The sequence below is a fragment of the Kogia breviceps genome, chromosome 13 (genome assembly GCF_026419965.1).
Source record: "Kogia breviceps isolate mKogBre1 chromosome 13, mKogBre1 haplotype 1, whole genome shotgun sequence".
Taxonomy (NCBI): Eukaryota; Metazoa; Chordata; class Mammalia; order Artiodactyla; family Physeteridae; genus Kogia; species Kogia breviceps.
The window spans coordinates 60,323,070-60,342,165 of NC_081322.1; the positions used below are offsets into that span (position 1 = coordinate 60,323,070).

At 38.2% G+C, this 19,096-nt stretch overlaps 1 protein-coding gene across 2 annotated transcripts in view; it reads right to left on the minus strand.

Annotated features, from left to right (window-relative positions):
- The window catches only part of EPB41L2 (erythrocyte membrane protein band 4.1 like 2), a 392,946-nt gene that overhangs the window by 68,842 nt on the left and 305,008 nt on the right, over positions 1-19,096 (minus strand). The window lies entirely within an intron of this gene.

Below are 19,096 nucleotides of genomic sequence, written 5' to 3' on the forward strand. Positions count from 1 at the left end.
ACAGAAACAGATTTACAGACTTTGAAAACAAATTTCTGATTACCAAAGGGGAAAGGTGGGGGGGAGAGATAAATAAATAGGTACACACTATTATATATAAAATAGATAATCAACAAGGTACTACTGTACAGCACAAGGAACTAAATTCAATATCTTGTAATAACATAATGGAAAATAATCTGAAAAAGAATATATATATATAATCACTTTGGTGTACATCTGAAAGTAACACAACATTGTAAATCAACTATACTTCAATTTAAAAAATAAAAACAGCAAAAAAAAAGCACATTAAGACACACAGAAAAAATTTATTATCACCTCATTCTGTGAAAGGGGATAATTTATGGAAAACCCTAAGGCATGCCCCTGACCTTATGCCATCAGCCTTTTTTTCCTTTTTTTAATTAATTGATATTGGAGTATAGTTGCTTTACAATGTTGTGTTAGTTTCTGCTGTACAGCAAAGTGAATCAGTTATACATGTACATATACCCACTCTTTCTTAGATTCCCTTCCCATCTAGGTCACCACAGAGCACTGAGTAGAGTTCCCTGTGCTATACCGTAGGTTCTCATTAGTTATCTATTTTATATATGGTACTATATACATGTCAATCCCAATCTCCCAATTCATCCCAGGACCCCCTTCCCCCTTGGTAACCATATCGTGCATGAAACTATGGACGTAGACATCCAATCCCCCTCTACTTAACTGAATACTGAATAAACTCAGGTATCTACCCCTTCTGCCCATAGCACGTGCCTCATGTCAGCTCCAGGGTTGGTCCTGGCTAGCCTATGGGTAAACCCATTCCCCTTGGCTCCAAAATGGAAATGGGACTTTCAGTTAGTGAGAAATGAGAGGTTTACCAGGAAGCTCCTAAGAAACACCTCCTGGCTGTTAAGAGAGAGCCACGGGACAGATGGCCTTGTTCCTCCTCCCCTGGATTTCTGAAGGAAACCCCAGGGACTGTGTCCTGTGGCCATCTTGCACAAATTATCTATGAGAAACTAATAATAATCCCCATAGATGCACATCTGAGAAGCCGACACAGAATCATGGCGTTTAGAGCAGAAAATGACCCAGAAAATTTAGTTAGGGGTTCAGAGTTCAGAGCGAGTTAACATCAGGATCTAGAGCCTGGTCACCTGACCCTCAGGACAGTTCTCCTCCTCTGCACCCCATGGCCTCCTCAGCTCGGCTACTTTTCAGCCCTTATTGTGCACCCTTTGTCAGGCCCACTGCTCTCCTGAGAACTCCTAATTGGTGTTTCCACCATCTGCTAAGAAACACGGCCTTTAGCAAACAGCCAGAAAGCCTTTGACCAAGTGTTGCACCAAGTGTTGCACCGTTACCATACGGAAAACTTCCAGCTCCCCAAGTAAAAATAATGAACCCTCACATCGTGCTCAGTGTGTGCCAGACTTTGGACTTAGTAATAACTTACAACATTCAGATGATCTTATCTATTTAAGGTACATTTCTTAAGTGGGTATGTACACACACTCTCACACACACATACATACACATACACACATATACCTATATATATGTTCCTATATATACCTATATGTATACACACATACACACATATATATATACACACACATACATATACCTATATGTATGTTCCTATATATATACACACACACACATACACAGACATACATATACTTATATATATATTCCTATATATATATACACACACACACACTCACACATATATATACACACACATACATATACCTATATATATATTTCTATATATATATACATACACACACTCACACATATATATATACACACACCTACATATACCTATATATATATATATATATATATATATATATATATATATATATATATACATACACATACACACACACACACATACAAACACACACAGATATATATCCATAAGTATTTACGGTCAATTTTAAATTCTATTGTTATTTCCATTTTAAAGAGATACAAAGAAGTTAAGTAACTTGCCTGAGGACACACAGCTAATGAGTTGCAGAGCTGGTCTAAAGTCTGTGGTTCTAATCATTACCCTGTAAGTCCCAATACTTCTCATTCTGGCACACAATGAAGGCCCTTCCTAAAATGGCCCAGATGCCCTGTTTATCCTCACCTCTGGGCTTCTCACTCAGCACAGCACACTGAACTTTGGTCTTTCAAGACTGTCTACACCTAATCCTGCTTGTCGTTTTCCCAGGATAAATATCTTCTCCAAGCTAGCCTGGCTAATTCCTATTTATCTTTCAGGACCCATCTCAAAAGTCTCCTATTCGGGAACCCTCCTGCACTGTTGGTGGGAATGTAAATTGGTGCAGCCACTATGGAGAACAGTATGGAGGTTCCTTAAAAAACTAAAAATAGAGCTACCATATGATCCAGCAATCCCACTCCTGGGCGTATATCCAGAAAAAAACATAATTCAAAAATATACATGCACCCCTATGTTCATAGCAGCATTATTTACAATAGCCAGGACATGGAAGCAACCTAAATGTCTATCGACAGATGAATGAAAAAAGAAGATATGGTACATATATACAATGGGATATTACTCAGCCTCAAAAAAGAATGAAATAATGCCATTTGCAGCGACATGGATGGACCTAGAGATAGACTGTCATACTGAGTGAAGTAAGTCAGACAGACAAAGACAAATATCATATGGTATCACTTATACGTGGAATCTAAGAAAATGATACAAATGAACTTATTTACAAAACAGAAATAGAGTCACAGGTGTAGAAAACAAACTTACGGTTACCATGGGGGAAAAGGGGGGAGGGATAAATTGGGAGATTGAGAGTGACATATAGATACTACTATATATAAAATAGATAATCAACGAGGACCTACTGTGTAACACAGGGAACTCTACTCAATACTCTGTAATGACCTATATGGGAAAAGAATCTAAAAAAGTGTGGATATATGTATATGTATAACTGATTCACTTTGCTGTACAGCAGAAACTAACATAACATTGTAAATCAACTATACTCCAATAAAAATTAATTTTTTTTAAAAGTCTCCTTTTCTGGGAAGTCTCTCCCAGCTCCACCAGGCTCTCAGGCCTCTGAGCTCCCACATGGGCTCCCACAGTCCATCCCACAGTCCTGTCCTTCTGGGACAGTCCTTATCTTGCAGCACTCATTTCTCTCTTGGGAAGTCTGTCCCTCCCAATTGACTCTGAGTTTTTTGATGAAGAAATACATATATACAATGGAATATTACTCAGCCATAAAAAGAAATGAAACTGAGTTATTTGTAATGAGGTGGATAGACCTGGAGTCTGTCATACAGAGTGAAGTAAGTCAGAAGGATAAAAACAAATACCGTATGCTAACACATATATATGGAATCTAAAAAAAAAAATGTCATGAAGAGATTAGTGGTAGGATGGGAATAAAACACAGACCTACTAGAGCATGGACTTGAGGATATGGGGAGGGGGAAGGGTAAGCTGTGACGAAGTGAGAGAGTGGCATGGACATATACACGCTACCAAATGTAAATTAGATAGCTAGTGGGAAGCTGCAGCATAGCACAGGGAGTTCACCTCTGTGCTTTGTGACCACCTAGAGGGGTGGGATAGGGAGGGTGGGAGGGAGGGTGACACAAGAGGGAAGAGATATGGGAACATATGTATATGTATAACTGATTCACTTTGTTGTAAAGGAGAAACTAACACACCATTGTAAAACAGTTATACTCAAATAAAGATGTTAAAAAAAAAAAAGAAAGAAACAATATACCACACGTCTCTGCATTCCCAACAAGTAACCAAGCACCCAAAATAGAGTAGATGCTTGATAATGGTTTGACAAAAGAGAGAATGAATGAATGATGCAAATATCACAAATAGTTGTATGGAATTCTTCACCAAATGACTAGAATACCAGGTTTTATGCTCTAGGGGAAGCATATCTTACACTAGGTTTTATTCTGTATGAGGGAAGCAACTTCAAATATATTTTTCTTGCCCAGCCAGCTCATTTGGAAGCACATGAGACTCTGAATCTTAAACATATTTTAGAAGTTGACAGAATGTAAATTAAAACCCTTAAAGTACTACATATAGAAATGAATACATTGGACAGATTACAGGTTAAAAACAAACAAACAAACAGAAAACCACCATGCAACTGATCTATGCATATGGGCAGAGAGTCCAGAATCTCGACATACCAGATGACGCGCTACGGGCATGGGTGCAAAATCTGAATGTCCCTCCACACCTGTGGCTGTAGCTCACGCCTGAGCAAAGCTCAGCAGCTTCCCCTGACCTGAGCTCCTCTCCCTAAAAGCTACGTGTGCAGCAGAACACCTGCCCATGAGCATCCAAAACAGGTGGGAAATTATTGGTCAGGGTAGACAAAGCTTAAAGGCTATGCTCCCTGGGGCGGTGATAATTAGGACCCTTCTCTTCAATTATTTTGGTGGCTGTTATTGTCCCACACCTGACTGATGATGAAGAATCAACTCAGTGTCCTAAGGAAGATAAAAAGAACTTTTACAATTTATTTCCTGCTGCATGTTACTCTGGTCTAGATGACTTCTGAAATTCCATTTGAATTTGAAAGCATTTGATTCTTAAATTTATTTTTTTAGTCTTTTTATTTTCATTTTATATTGGAGTATAGTTGATTTACAATGTTGTGTTAGTTTCAGGTGTACAGCAAAGTGATTCAGTTGTACATATACATATATCTATTCATTTTCAGATTCTTTTTCCATATCGGTTATTACTGAATATTGAATAGAGTTCCCTGTACTATACAGTTGGTACTTGTTGATTATCTATTTTATATATATACTGCGTATATGTTAATCCCAACCTCCTAATTAGGGGTAAATTAGGAGTTTGGGACCCTTACATTTAAATAATCTTATGGTGTTTTGTTTTAGTCTTCAAATTTAACTGTAGAGGACACATCACGGTTATAAATCGCTTTGGCATATCTAATGGAGAAAGAATTCCCTGAGTTCTGCAGCCTAAAATGTTATCAGATGCCACGTAAGAACATTAGTGAAAAAGTGACTTCGTTTGCAAAGTAGCAAGGGGTGAGTCACTTAACCCATTCTTGCTTTCTCAAGAATTCATCAAAAAGTAAAATATACCTTAAAATTCTCCTAGAAAGTGTTATCTATGCAACTGCTCTGTCCTGCTTAGACATCTGGCAGTTTCAACAAAAGATTCCTGGTGGCCAGGCTGTTTAAGCAGGTGGCTGCTACAGCCTGAGGTTAACTGCACAGAATAACTGATAGCAAGTATTTTTCCTCATCATTTAATGCCTTTTTTTCCTTTTAAGGTTATTCAATCTGAAGTCATCACCTGTTTATTTAAACTAATATTTTTTCTTTAATTTTAGCATCTTACACACAATGATACATTTTAAGTCTGATGGATGTAAGGCATTCAATCAGAAATAGACACCAATAAAATACTCAAGAACTTCCAAAGTAAGCAAAATGTAATACACCATCCAGGAGTTACAAGTCACTCAGAGAAGCCCAATTTTGAGAACTGCTATTGGCTGAAATTTTACATTTTATGCTAGGAAGTTTTCAAATGGAAACATTTTTCTTCTGTGTGTGCCACGAAGCAGCTGTTCATGTGATGAAAAGGCTATTTAGAAAAGCGATGTGAAGCTTTAATTAAAGCCCGTCTGCTGTTTCCCTGTCTCTGACTATTAAACACAGTTTGTGTTATTAACATAATACTTGGAAATGTAATTGCCTTCAGGTTTTGTTTGTAGGGATGCAAGCCTGCTGCTTCTCTACATTTTCATTTTTATCCTTTTCCAATCAGTCTCAACTTAGATTAAAAAGGAAAAATGTTCAAATTCACAAATCAATAAGGAAATCAATGGTTATCGAATAAAAGATGTTCTGATGCTCAAACAAATGATTAATGAGTTCAGGGAAAAAGAAAATTGGAGGCTCACCTTGTCCCATAATTAAACTACATTTGGCTATATGGATGGATGTGGATCACAGCCATGTTTCCCAAAGTGTGCTCCAAGGAATTCTTATCTTAGTAAGTGTTCAGGTAAACAGAAAGGATCTGTCCATTAAACAAGTCTAGTTATATCCTTTCTCTGCTTGCCCTCTATAAAGGAAACAATGTACATTAGCATGTTAAATGTTCTGGGAAGCCCTGAAATTTTTTTAAATCAACATAATGTATAACCTTGTGTTTCCAAACTTTTGACCATGTAAACTTGTGCCTCTCACCTATTATAACTCCACAGAACCAATGTCACCAAAGACACAACTGGAGGAAGGCTAAATCAAAGTGTTAAATGAAAAAAAAAATTATAAGACCTAGAAAAATATAGTTTTTCTATATTTTCTATGTAGGATTTCTCATAGATAAAACAAAAAAAACACAAAGAAAAAGACCACTTATATTTGACTACATTAAAAATTAACATTTCCATACATCAAAATATTTTTGTAAACAAAAGCAAATGATTAACTAGACATGAGTATTGGTAAAATTTTATAGTCCATATCCTTAATATAGAAAGAGCATTAGAAATCATTATGGTACATAGACTAGAAAAATGAAAAAAGAGAGTCAGCCAAACTTCACAGAACAAGAAATATAAATGATCAAAAAAATGAAAGAAAGGGCTTCCCTGGTGGCTCAGTGGTTAAGAATCCACCTGTTGGGCTTCCCTGGTGGCGCAGTGGTTGAGAGCCCGCCTGCCGATGCAGGGGACACGGGTTCGTGCTCCGGTCCGGGAAGATCCAACATGACACGGAGCAGGTAGGCCCGTGAGCCATGGCCGCTGAGCCTGCGCGTCCGGAGCCTGCGCGTCCGGAGCCTGCTATCCGCAAAGGGAGAGGCCACAACAGTGACGGGCCCGCATACAGAAAAAAAAAAAAAAAAAAAGAATCCTCCTGTCAATGAAGGAGACACAGGTTCGAGCCCTGGTCCAGGAAGATCCCACATGCCGTGGAGCAACTAAGCCTGTGTGCCACAGCTACTGAGCCTGTGTTCTAGAACCCACGAGCCACAACTACTGAAGCCCATGCACCGAGAGCCCGTGCTCTGCAACAAGAGAAGCCACCACAATGAGAAGCCCGCGCACCGCAACGAAGAGTAGCCCCCGCTCACGGCAACTAGAGAAAGCCCGCATGCAACAATGAAGACCCAATGCAGCCAAAAATAAATAAAATAAATAAATTTATTTTTAAAAATGAAAGAAAGCTAAATCTTACTAATATTCAACAATTGCGACCTAAACAACAAAATACCATTTTTTAACTCAAATTTGGCAACAACTTTTTAAAACATCATGCTTTGTATTGAAGTGCAGAGACTGGTGTGCCTTCTTGCCCTGTCCTCATACAGTGGAAATTGAACAACTTTTCTGAAAGGTCATGTCATAGCTTTTATACAACAGTTCCACTTCTAGGATTATATTTAGATAGATATATGTACACTGTTTATCATATTATTTATTATCATGGAAATGTGTACAAATCTTAATGTCTGACAATAGGAGAATTATTAAATAAAATAGTATAAGTAATATAATGGAAAATATTCCATGCTGTCCCCAAAAAAGTTTCCATATAATAATATGAAAATACTTAACAATATAATATTCAATGGAAAAAGCAGAGTTATACTTATTATATCTTAACTGTATTTCAATAACTATATACACACATGAATGTAAAAAAGACTGAAAGCAAATATATATAAATAACAATTCTCTCTGGATGGCATGTCAGGCAACTTTTCTAAATTCTCTCCAACAAAAAAAAAGAATGATTAGTTCTGCCAAATAGAGAGCTGATGCAACCTTTATTAATTATCCTAAAATTATTTCTAATTAGCACATTGTTTAATAACAAACAGGTGGTTTGTTATTGTTTAACTTATTAATTCTATATATATCCTTAACTATCCTGAAATTAAATATGAAAATCCTTTTTAATGTTTTGGGCAAAGATAAACTATACCCTAGCCCATATACATTTGACCACAAAGATAGAATAATACTAGTTAACTATTAGATACTATAGTGGCTCTTCGCTGAGAAAAAAAATTGAAACAGGAAGACAATTCAATTAATAATTAATGTACCTTGTTTCAAAGGACTTAGAGTATTTTGAAACTTTTTTAGGCTTTGCTCTTCTCAGACATACAAAGAAAAGATAACTTTTACTTCATAGAATAATTTCAAAGAAGAACTGGAAAAAAAATGACAGTTTTTTGGGAACTTGAATTTCTAAGAAGAAATGTAGCTGTCTGCTTCCGAATCACTCCAGGCCTCTACATGTATTATTTCACTAACACTTTCCCATTGCTCTTATCTAGCAGCTCACTGCTGAGTGTCAATAATTACATTCACTGCTATTAGAAAGACACATATTGATCCGCTAGAAATATGTACTAAGATTAGGGCACATCTGGAAGCAACCTAAGTGTCCATCAACAAATGAATGGCTAAAGAAGATATGGTACATACATATTATGGAATAATAGTCATAAAAAAGAATGAAATTTTGCCATTTGCAACAACCTGGAGGGTATTATTCTAAGTGAAATAACTCAGACCAAGAAAGATAAATACTGTATATATCACTTATATGTGGAATCTAAAAAAAAAAAAAAAAATAGTAAATATAACAAAACAGAAACAGACTCACAGAGAACAAACTAGCTTTAGGTTACCAGTGGGGAGAGGGAAAAAGGGGAGGGGCAAGATGGGGGTATGGAATTAAGAGATACAAACTATTATGTATAAAATAAATAAGCTACAAAGGTATACTGTACAACTCAGGGGTTACAGACAACACTTTGTAATAACTATAAGTGGAATATAACCTTTAAAAATTGTGAATCACTATGTTGTACACCAAAAACTTATATAATATTGTACATCAACTATACCTCAATTAAAAAAAAAAAACTTAGAGGGAGGAGGTTGGGAGAGCTTCCAGGTTGGTGAACCTGCACCAGCCAACGGTTGGTGCGTACACTGGGCACACACAGCAGGACCAGCAATGTTCTGCAAGAGACTGAGCTGACCACAGTGCAGATGTCCAAGGGGGTGCGGGCCACGTCAGATCTCATGGCAGCATAACTACCCCCCACGATCCCACCACAGGCCCAGCCTGTGAACACACAGACACCTCACACCTGGACCAGACCATCACTCTTGGAGCTGTACGATACCAACCCAATTACCAATGCAGAGTAGACCAAATGAACATCTACCGACCACTCTAGGCCTGCACAGGTTACCCCCACCTGGTCCCATATCATTCCTGAGCCTCAGAGGTCCCAGCTGCCCCAAGAGTCAAGTTAACCAGACCTCAGATCAGCCATAGGGTTGATTCAACCAGAAGCACCAGAGAGATTGACAGGGAAGGAGAAAAATTCAGCTCAAAGAAATTAATTAAAAGTTTAAGAAATTGGAGAGTGAGTGGATTCTGGGCATAGGTAGAGATTAGGATAAAAGCAAGAAAAACAATAGCAACAAAGAGAATGAAAGGAGGAAAAATGTCAGCTGCAAAATGCTGATCTGTAATAAGAACGATGTGAAGAAAGGGACATTAAGAACACTTCATGGCCGTTGCCGGCCAGCTTGCTGACTTGGAGGTGAGTCACTCATGCTTTCATAGAGGAGAGGGGAGATCAAACCAAGGGTCCCTTTCCTTGTCTGGCAGTAAAAGCAAGAACACAACAGCCATAAGAAACAAAGAATAACCCCTGAGATTTCTGTCCAGGGATCATGGGCTAAAAAAGCAAGCACACTGGCAATGTTGGACTCCAATGGGAGTCCCTGGCCAAAACTCTCATGCTTCTGAATCTTTAAAGACACAGTTTCAACTTAAAATTTGGTAGTAAGTATAGTAAGTGAGCTTCATATTTTTTTCCCCAATGATAACAATGTAATAATAAGTATCATTTCTTAAATGGATTGTGTTTTTTATGTAGGGGAGCCTTTTCCTTAACAAAGAGCCAAAACCAAAGAAGTAAACTTACTTCCCATAGAGGGGAAGAGGTGTTCAGAAATAGAACACGGTGTTGCAATGAAGCCCTAGGCTCTGGAGGCTGACTGCAGGGTTAAATCCCAGCTGCACCACTTACTTGCGATGTGGCTTTGTACAAGCCATTCAGCCTCTACAGGACCAAGTTCCTTCTGTGTAAAATTATAACCATAATGATTATAATTATGGTGTAAGGATTTTAAAAATTCTTATCTGTAATTTATTATTTGTAAAATAATAAAGAAAAATAAACTCATAAGCTAATCCATACAATACACATAGTTCAGCGCCCTGGCACATCATAAGCACACAATAAATATTGGCTATTACCATCAGTTTTTGTCTAATTAACCAAGCACATGAGAAACATAGAAGGTCAAGGTTAAAGGTGTTGAAGGGATCTTCTCTCTAGTCCAATACCTGCTTCCTCCATCATTGACTCCCCTAATTTTACAAAGGAAGAAAATGAATAGATTCATTCAAAGCCCATTTGTTCCTCAAAAAATGACCGTTTATCCTTTGTTTTCTCTTTGTAAAGCAAAGGAACTGGTTACCTCCTCATCAGACTGCCCTGCAATGCTGGCTCTTACTTTTTGGTGCCACCAAGTGGCCTAGTTTAATGGTGCAGTGATGCTTCCCAGTCACCCCAATTTAGTAGAAGGTGAGATCTGGTTTACCTAGCCTTCAACAGCTCTTCAATGCTTATCAAATTAACAAGTAGTACTCTGGGTGGAGCAAGGAAGCAAAAGTTACCAGTGGCTCCACGGAATACTGGAAAAAAGAAAACCACTAGTGAAGAAGAGGAGAGGAGCCAGGGTTGGTGTTGGTGAGCTTCAGCCATTCTTTTGCTGCCTGCAAAGCACTTTGTTATTTCTAAGTTTTAAGAAATGCATACCTGACCTTCTGGGAAGGCAGGAGCAATTTTTATGATAGAGGAGAATATAATACACATTTTTGCATGAATGATGAATGGTCAAGTTGCTTATAACAGTACTTGGAGGGCTTCCCTGGTGGCGCAGTGGTTGAGAATCCGCCTGCCGATGCAGGGGACGCGGGTTCGTGCCCCGGTCTGGGAAGATCCCACGTGCCGCGGAGCGGCTGGGCCCGTGAGCCATGGCCGCTGGGCCTGCGCGTCCGGAGCCTGTGCTCCGCAAGGGAGAGGCCACAACAGTGAGGCCCGCATACCACCAAAAAAAAAAAAAAAAAAAAAAAAAAAAAAAATAGTACTTGGCTGGAAATTAAGACAAAAGCTAAATACAGCTCTCAAAGAAGAACTTCTTCTTTAAAAACTATAAATATGGGGCTTCCCTGGTGGCGCAGTGGTTGGGAATCCGCCTGCCGATGCAGGGGACACGGGTTCGTGCCCCGGTCCGGGAAGATCCCACATGCTGCGGAGCGGCTGGGCCCGTGAGCCATGGCCACTGAGCCTGCGCATCCGGAGCCTGTGCTCCGCAACGGGAGAGGCCACAACAGTGAGAGGCCCATGTACCACAAAAAAAAAAAAAAAAAAAAAAAAAAAAAAAAACTATAAATATGAAATTTTAGCCCCCAAGTCTTGATTTTATTACTAACATTTTTAGGAGTCAAATTTTTCAAAGGCAGGAACACAATTTTACTGTATTGCCATTTGTTGGCTATCTGTGTTACAGTTGCAATGCTGTAGTGAACAGTCACTTTACTTGCTTAACACTTTAACCTATCTAATAATATTTTTAACCTTTTAATGCATAGCAGAACATAATTCAGGAAAAATATCTTCAGAAATATATTCTTTACAAGGGATTTTAACCTTTGGATTCATAGACCTGGAAAACCTAAAAATAAAAATCCTTCAGTTTCAATTAGTAAAAATGATTGGCAGTCTAAACTCCACAGCAATCAATTCACCAACTTTTTATTAAGTTTCTAGACTCTGTAGAATGAAAATTGTAAGAAATTGTCTTCTTAAAGCTTTTTTGGTAAGGTCTGTGTTTTAAGGTTTGATTCATGAGCATATTATATGCTCAGACTTTCCTAATACTTTGTCCTTTTCTTTACACCCTTTAAGTTCTGTTTTCTGTCTGGATTGAGGATGAGTCATCCTAGATGTTGCTGTACATGATTTTGGAGTGTTTGTTCCTCGCTGTAAAATTCTGTGGTGACAGTATTGACATTCTGCTTTGTAAAATTCTTCCTCTTGAAATAAAAAACATCCAAAGAGGACTGTTTATCTTAAAAGGCTTAAGACCTCACATATGACAAACCCACAGCCAACATTGTTCTCAATGCTGAAGAACTGAAACCATTTCCTCTAAGATGAGGAAAAAGACAAGGTTGTCCATCTCACCACTATTATTCAACATAGTTTTGGAAGTTTCAGCCATGGCAATCAGAGAAGAAAAAGAAATAAAAGGAATCCAAATCAGAAAAGAAGAAGTAAAACTGTCACTGTTTACAGATGACACGATACTATACATAGAGAATCCTAAAGAGGCTACCAGAAAACTACTAGAGCTAATCAATGAATTTGGTAAAGTAGGAGGATACAAAATTAATGCAGAGAAATCTCTTGCATTCTGATACACTAATGATGAAAAACCTGAAACAGAAATTAAGGAAACACTCCCATTTACCATTTCAACAAAAAGAATAAAATACCTAAGACTAAACCTACCTAGGGAAACAAAAGACCTGTATGCAGAAAACTATAAGACACTGATGAAAGAAATTAAAGATGATACAAGCAGATGGAGAGATATACCATGTTCTTGGATTGGAAGAATCAACATTGTGAAAATGACTATACTATCCAAAGCAATCTACTGATTCAATGCAATCCCTATCAAACTACCACTGGCATTTTTCACAGAACTAGAACAGAAAATTTCACAATTTGTATAGAAACACAAAAGACCCCGAATAGCCAAAGCAATCTTGAGAAAGAAAAACGGACCTGGAGGAATCAGGCTCCCTGACTTCAGACTATACTACAAAGCTACAGTAATCAAGACAGTATAGTACTGGCACAAAAACAGAAATATAGATCAATGGAACAGGATAGAAAGCCCAGAGAGAAACCCACACACCTATGGTCACCTTATCTTTGATAAAGGAGGCAAGAATATACAATGGAGAAAAGACAGTCTCTTCAGTAAGTGGTGCTGGGAAAACTGGACAGCTACATGTAAAACAAAGAAATTGGATCACTCCCTAACACCATATACAAAAATAAACTCAAAATGGATTAAAGACCCAAATGTAAGGCCAGACACTATAAAACTCTTAGAGGAAAACACAGGCAGAACATTCTATGACATAAATCACAGCAAGATCCTTTTTGACCCACCTCCTAGAGAAATGGAAATAAAAACAAAAATAAACAAATAGGACTGAATAAAACTTAAAAGCTTTTCATAGCAAAGGAAACCATAAAAAAGACAAACCTCTGAATGGGAGAAAATATTTGCAAATGAAGCAACTGACAAAAGATTAATCTCCAAAATTTACAAGCAGTTCATGCAGCTCAATATCAAAAGAACAAATAACCCAATCCAAAACTGGGCAGAAGACCTAAATAGACATTTCTCCAAAGAAGATATACAGTTTGCCAATAAACACATGAAAGAATGCTCAACATCACTAATCATTAGAGAAATGCAAATCAAAACTAGAATGAGGTATCACCTCACATCAGTCAGAATGGCCATCATTAAAAAAATCTACAAACGATAAATGCTGGAGAGGATGTGGAGAAAAGGGAATCCTCTTGCACTGTTGGTGGGAATGTAAATTTATACAGCCATTATGGAGAACAGTATGGAGGTTCTTTAAAAAACTAAAAATGGGGCTTCCCTGGTGGCGCAGTGGTTGAGAATCCGCCTGCCGATGCAGGGGATACGGGTTTGTGCCCCGGTCCGGGAAGATCCCACATGCCACGGAGCAGCTGGGCCCGTGAGCCATGGCCGCTGAGCCTGTGCGTCCGGAGCCTGCGCTCGGCAACGGGAGAGGCCACAACAGTGAGAGGCCCGCGTACCACCAAAAAAAAAAAAAAAAAACCTAAAAATGGAACTACCATATGACCCAGCAATCCCACTACTGGGCATATACTCTGAGAAAACTATAATTCAAAAAGAGACTTGTACCACAATGTTCATTGCAGAACTATTTACAATTTGAAGGACATAGAAGCAACCTAAGTGTCCATCAACAGATGAATGGATAAAGAAGATGTGGCACATATATACAATGGAATATTACTCAGCCATAAAACGAAACAAAACTGAACTATTTGTAGTGAGGTGGATGGACCTAGAGACTGTCATACAGAGTGAAATAAGTCAGAAAGAGAAAAACAAATACCGTATGCTAACACATATATATGGAATCTAAAAAAAATTAAAAATGGTTCTGAAGAAACTAGGGGCAGGACAGGAATAAAGACATAGACATAGAGAATGGATTTGAGGACACAGGGAGGGGGAAGGGTAAGCTGGGACGAAGTGATAGAGTAGAATTAACATATATATACTATCAAATGTAAAATAGCTAGCTAGTGGGAAGCAGCCACATAGCACAGGGAGATCAGCTCAGTGCTTTGTGACCACCTAAAGGGGTGGGATAGGGAGGGTGGGAGGGAGACGCAAGAAGGAGGGGATATGGGGATATTTGTATACATATAGCTGATTCACTTTGTTATACAGCAGAAACTAACACAACATTGTTAAGCAGTTATACTCCAATAAAGATGTTAAAAAAGAACAAACAAAAAAAACCCTAAATAACTATGAATAACAGCTCTATTGAATTAAAAACTGAAATAATTACATACTACAGTAAATTTTAAAGCCATGGATTTTTCAACATAGTAAAATGAAACGCTACCATGGAAGAAAGATGTGCACTAAAAGATCAAAAGGACTTGATTGTTGAGTATAATATACATTTCCTGAGTATTTTGTGTTGTTAAATATCTCTTTGCAGCCTGTATGGGAAAATGGAAATATCCTCTGGAACTGCTGAATAAACCCTTTAAGCCAATTTTTTTTTTTAATGTCTATAAATGACCTGGATTAGGCCTCCAAGTTTGAAAAATGCCTAATCTCTTTCAGCAATGAAATGCCAAGATCACAAGAAGAAATCCTGAAAGTTCTTTTAAGGGCTGAGGGCTGATTTATTTTTAGGTAGGAGATGAGTTAAACTTCTGATAATCTCAGTCCATCAGAGGCACCCCTACAAAAAAAATGTGGTGAGCACAAGGCAAGGCAACCCAGAGGGGGAACCTTAATGGTAGTAAGTTCTGAGGTGTCATTACCACTCTCTGCGCAGAGCCAAAGTTTTCACTGTTCCAGACATAATGAGAAAAATAAGGGCAATTCTCAGCACAAAAAAAGGCACCAATAACTATCTGTAGATGGATGGAATGAATGAATGAATGAATGAGTGAATGACAGTAAATGCTTTTCAAAAGTGGAGAGATATACAAACAGCGCATGCAGCTCTATATCAAAAAACCAAACAACCCAATCAAAAATGGGCAGAAAACCAAAACAGACGTTTCTCCAAAGAAGACATACAGATGGCCAAAAAGCACATGAAAAGATACTCAACATCACTAATTAGTAGAGGAATGCAAATCAAAACTACAATGAGGTACCACACCTGTCAGAATGGCCATCATCAAAACGTCTACAAGGGCTTCCCTGGTGGCGCAGTGGTTGAGAAACCTCCTGCCGATGCAGGAGACACGGGTTCGTGCCCTGGTCCGGGAAGATCCCACATGTCGCGGAGCAACTAAGCCCGTGAGCCATGGCCGCTAGGCCTGTGCGTCCGGAGCCTGTGCTCCGCAACGGGAGAGGCCACAACAGTGAGAGGCCCGCATACCGCAAAAAAAAAAAAAAAAAAAAAAAAAAAAACGTCTACAAATAATAAATGCTGTAGAGGGTGTGGAGAAAATGGAACTCTCCTACACTGTTGGTGGGCATGTAAATTGATACAGCCACTATGGAGAACAGTATGGAGGTTCCTTAAGAAACCAAAACTAGAACTACCATATGGTCCTGTAATCCCACTCCTGGGCATATAACTGGAGAAAATCGTAGTTGGAAAAGATACATGCACCTCCAACGTTCATTGCAGCACTATTTACAGTAGCCAAGACATGGAAGAAACCTAAATCTCCATTGACGGAGGAGTGGCTAAAGAAGTGGTACGTATATACAATGGAATATTACACAGCCATAAAAAGGAATGGAATAATGCCATTTGCAGCACCATGGATGGACCTAGAGATTATCATACTAAGTAAGTCAGAAAGACAAAGATAAATATCATATGATATCACTCACATGTAGAATCTAATTTTTTAAAATGATACAAATGAATTTATTTACAAAATAGAAACAGACTTACAGATATTGAAAACAAACTTATGATTACCAATGGGAAAACGTGGGCAGGGAGAGGGATATATCAGGAGTTTGGGATTAAGATACATATACTACTATATATGAGACAGATAACCAACAAGGACCTACTATACAGTACAGGGAACTCTACTCAATATTCTGTGATAACCTATATAAGAAAATAACCTGAAAAAGAATTAATATATGTATATGTATAACTGAATCACTTTGCTGTACACCTGAAACTAACACAACATGGTAAATTAACTATACTACACAAAATTATAGAAAAACAAAAACAAAAAAACAAAAGTCAAGAGATAAATTTATTACAGGTAGAAAATTATCCTTAAAAATAAAACAGCTGAACTTCTAAAAAAAAAAAGACTCAAGGCCTCAAAAGAATTAAATGACTAAAAATTCCATAAATTATTTAAAGATTATACTTTTAAAATAAGAATTGCAGCGTATCAAATAAACCATTGAAGAGTAGAATTATAATATAATCTAATTTCTTTATTCAATCTTGTGTTATTATTGAAAAGTTTATAGATGGTTTTTGATTCAAAAATTAAATGATAATCTTTGTAAAGCTATCTAGCTAATGAATCTAGCTAATTCACATTAACTATCAATCTAGTTTCTTATTTATTTAACCATTTTAAAGTCTTTAATAACTGTTTTTGGTACATAAAGCTAACAACTCCAGCAATCACCATTAATTTAAAGCATTTTAGTCTTGTAATAATAAATATTTCAATCAACTGATATAATTTAAACATATGGCTGATGAGGAAATTTTCACTTCAGGTTACATTGGGAATGCTTACTTTGTGTGAATGTGAATATTCAGATATTGACAATGAACCCAAATGACAAGATTTGTTCACACTACTGATGTTGATATACTGCTTAGATACAGTGAAAACTATGTGATACAGTTTGCTGATCAAGAGTTCAAGGATGCTACAAATGACAGTGAAAGGAGCATTTAGCTACTTGGCCTTCCAAAGGTCAAAGCTAAAGCAAAGTTGAATTACAAATTTGGGCCAAATCCAAGACCCAAACTCAACTTTGCTGCAACCCTTATTTTTTCTAGTCTTGGAGTGTGCTACAGGGGAAAGTGCCAGCAATGGAGTCACCTAGACTGATTCCAGTCTTTGTCTCCAACTCTCTCTACCCGGTTGACCTTGGACTAGTTACACAAGCTCTCAGGCCTCAGTTTCCTCATGAATAAAACTGGAACAATAAAAGGGGAAGGTTGAATGAGGCTCTACAGATGAAGCACTTAGCATGGGGCCTGTCCTGTAACATGCATGAATCCTAATTTATACGTTTTGTAGTTAGCATGATCATATTAGGATCATAATATCTACTTTGAGAGGTGTGAAAATTAGAGATTAGCTACAAATAGCCCTTGAAACATTTTATGGTCATTTTATAAATGGTATGTGATATTACTGAGACACCCACTGAACTTTGAAAAATGCTGTAAATTAAAACTTAATTGTGAATTCAGAGTAAATGCAACTAACAGGTGTATACTCAGCTGAAATGAAGTCATGTCTTTTTAATGACCCAGTGTCCTCATCTCCTTTCTCTGTATAGAGAATTCTGAGCCTTAGAAGTCCCACGTAAGGCAGATCCTGTCTCTTTCTGCAGAAGCTGAAAACCCTAGAAAGCTGCTTTCACAGGATTCCTGGAAGCGAAGCCCAATACACTTAGCCAACCAGATGCATCTGGAGATAGTGATGTAATGAAACAGGAACAGGAAATCTAGCTGAGAAACATGGAAGAAGCATCAGCATCTACTTTCCAGGTGCAACAGCGGTGCCGCTACAAGCTGTGGTGACCAAAGTCCAGTAGCAGTGGCTGGTCCTTGCCAGCATGAGGCTGTGATAAGAATTTGCTGTGGCTCTGATGTGCAGCCTCCTTGATCATGGCTGTTTTCCAAACCTAGTGCTCCAGTCTTCTCAACAATTTTGTGAGGCACCTAGTATCCTTTCAATAAATTGCCATTCTGCTTAAAATAAAGAGTCCATTTCTGTTGACTGCAACTAAGACTGGTACAGAAATTGGTGATAGGCAGTGAAGTTCTGGAGGCAGTAGACCCCTAAATGTAGCTAGCATCTCCTTTACCATCCTCTACCGGTATGGGGAGGGATGCGGGTGCAGTCATGTGAAGAAGGGTGTTGTTAGGTGTTATGCAGCCTGAGGAGTGTGAAGGTCATTGTCATTTGCCTGCTCGGCACCTAATCCCTCCATGACATTTCCTAATAGAGGTCTAATTTAGTTAAGATTTTTAGGCCAGCCAAAGCATGTCTGAACCAGTCTTAGCCAACCCATATCAAGCTTGCCAATGGATGGTTCATAAGCCCAGAGCATAGCGTTCCCCCGGCAAGAGTTGTTATTGGTTCAGAGATGTACACATGTCCTAAGTAGACCCAGTCAACTGAAGGGAAAGTCTGCATAACTCAAGGTATGGGAGACGTTCTTTCTCCCTCCTACCCACCCACATACCTGTTCTTCCGTCCACCATATTCCTTCACTTAGGAACTATATCTTGTAACCTTGAGAGAAGCCCACTTATAAACACATGGAGAAAGGCAGAGTGGAGAAAAGAGCAGAGAAGTTGACCCAGAGCCATGATCATACTGTACCTGAGGCCTATATTG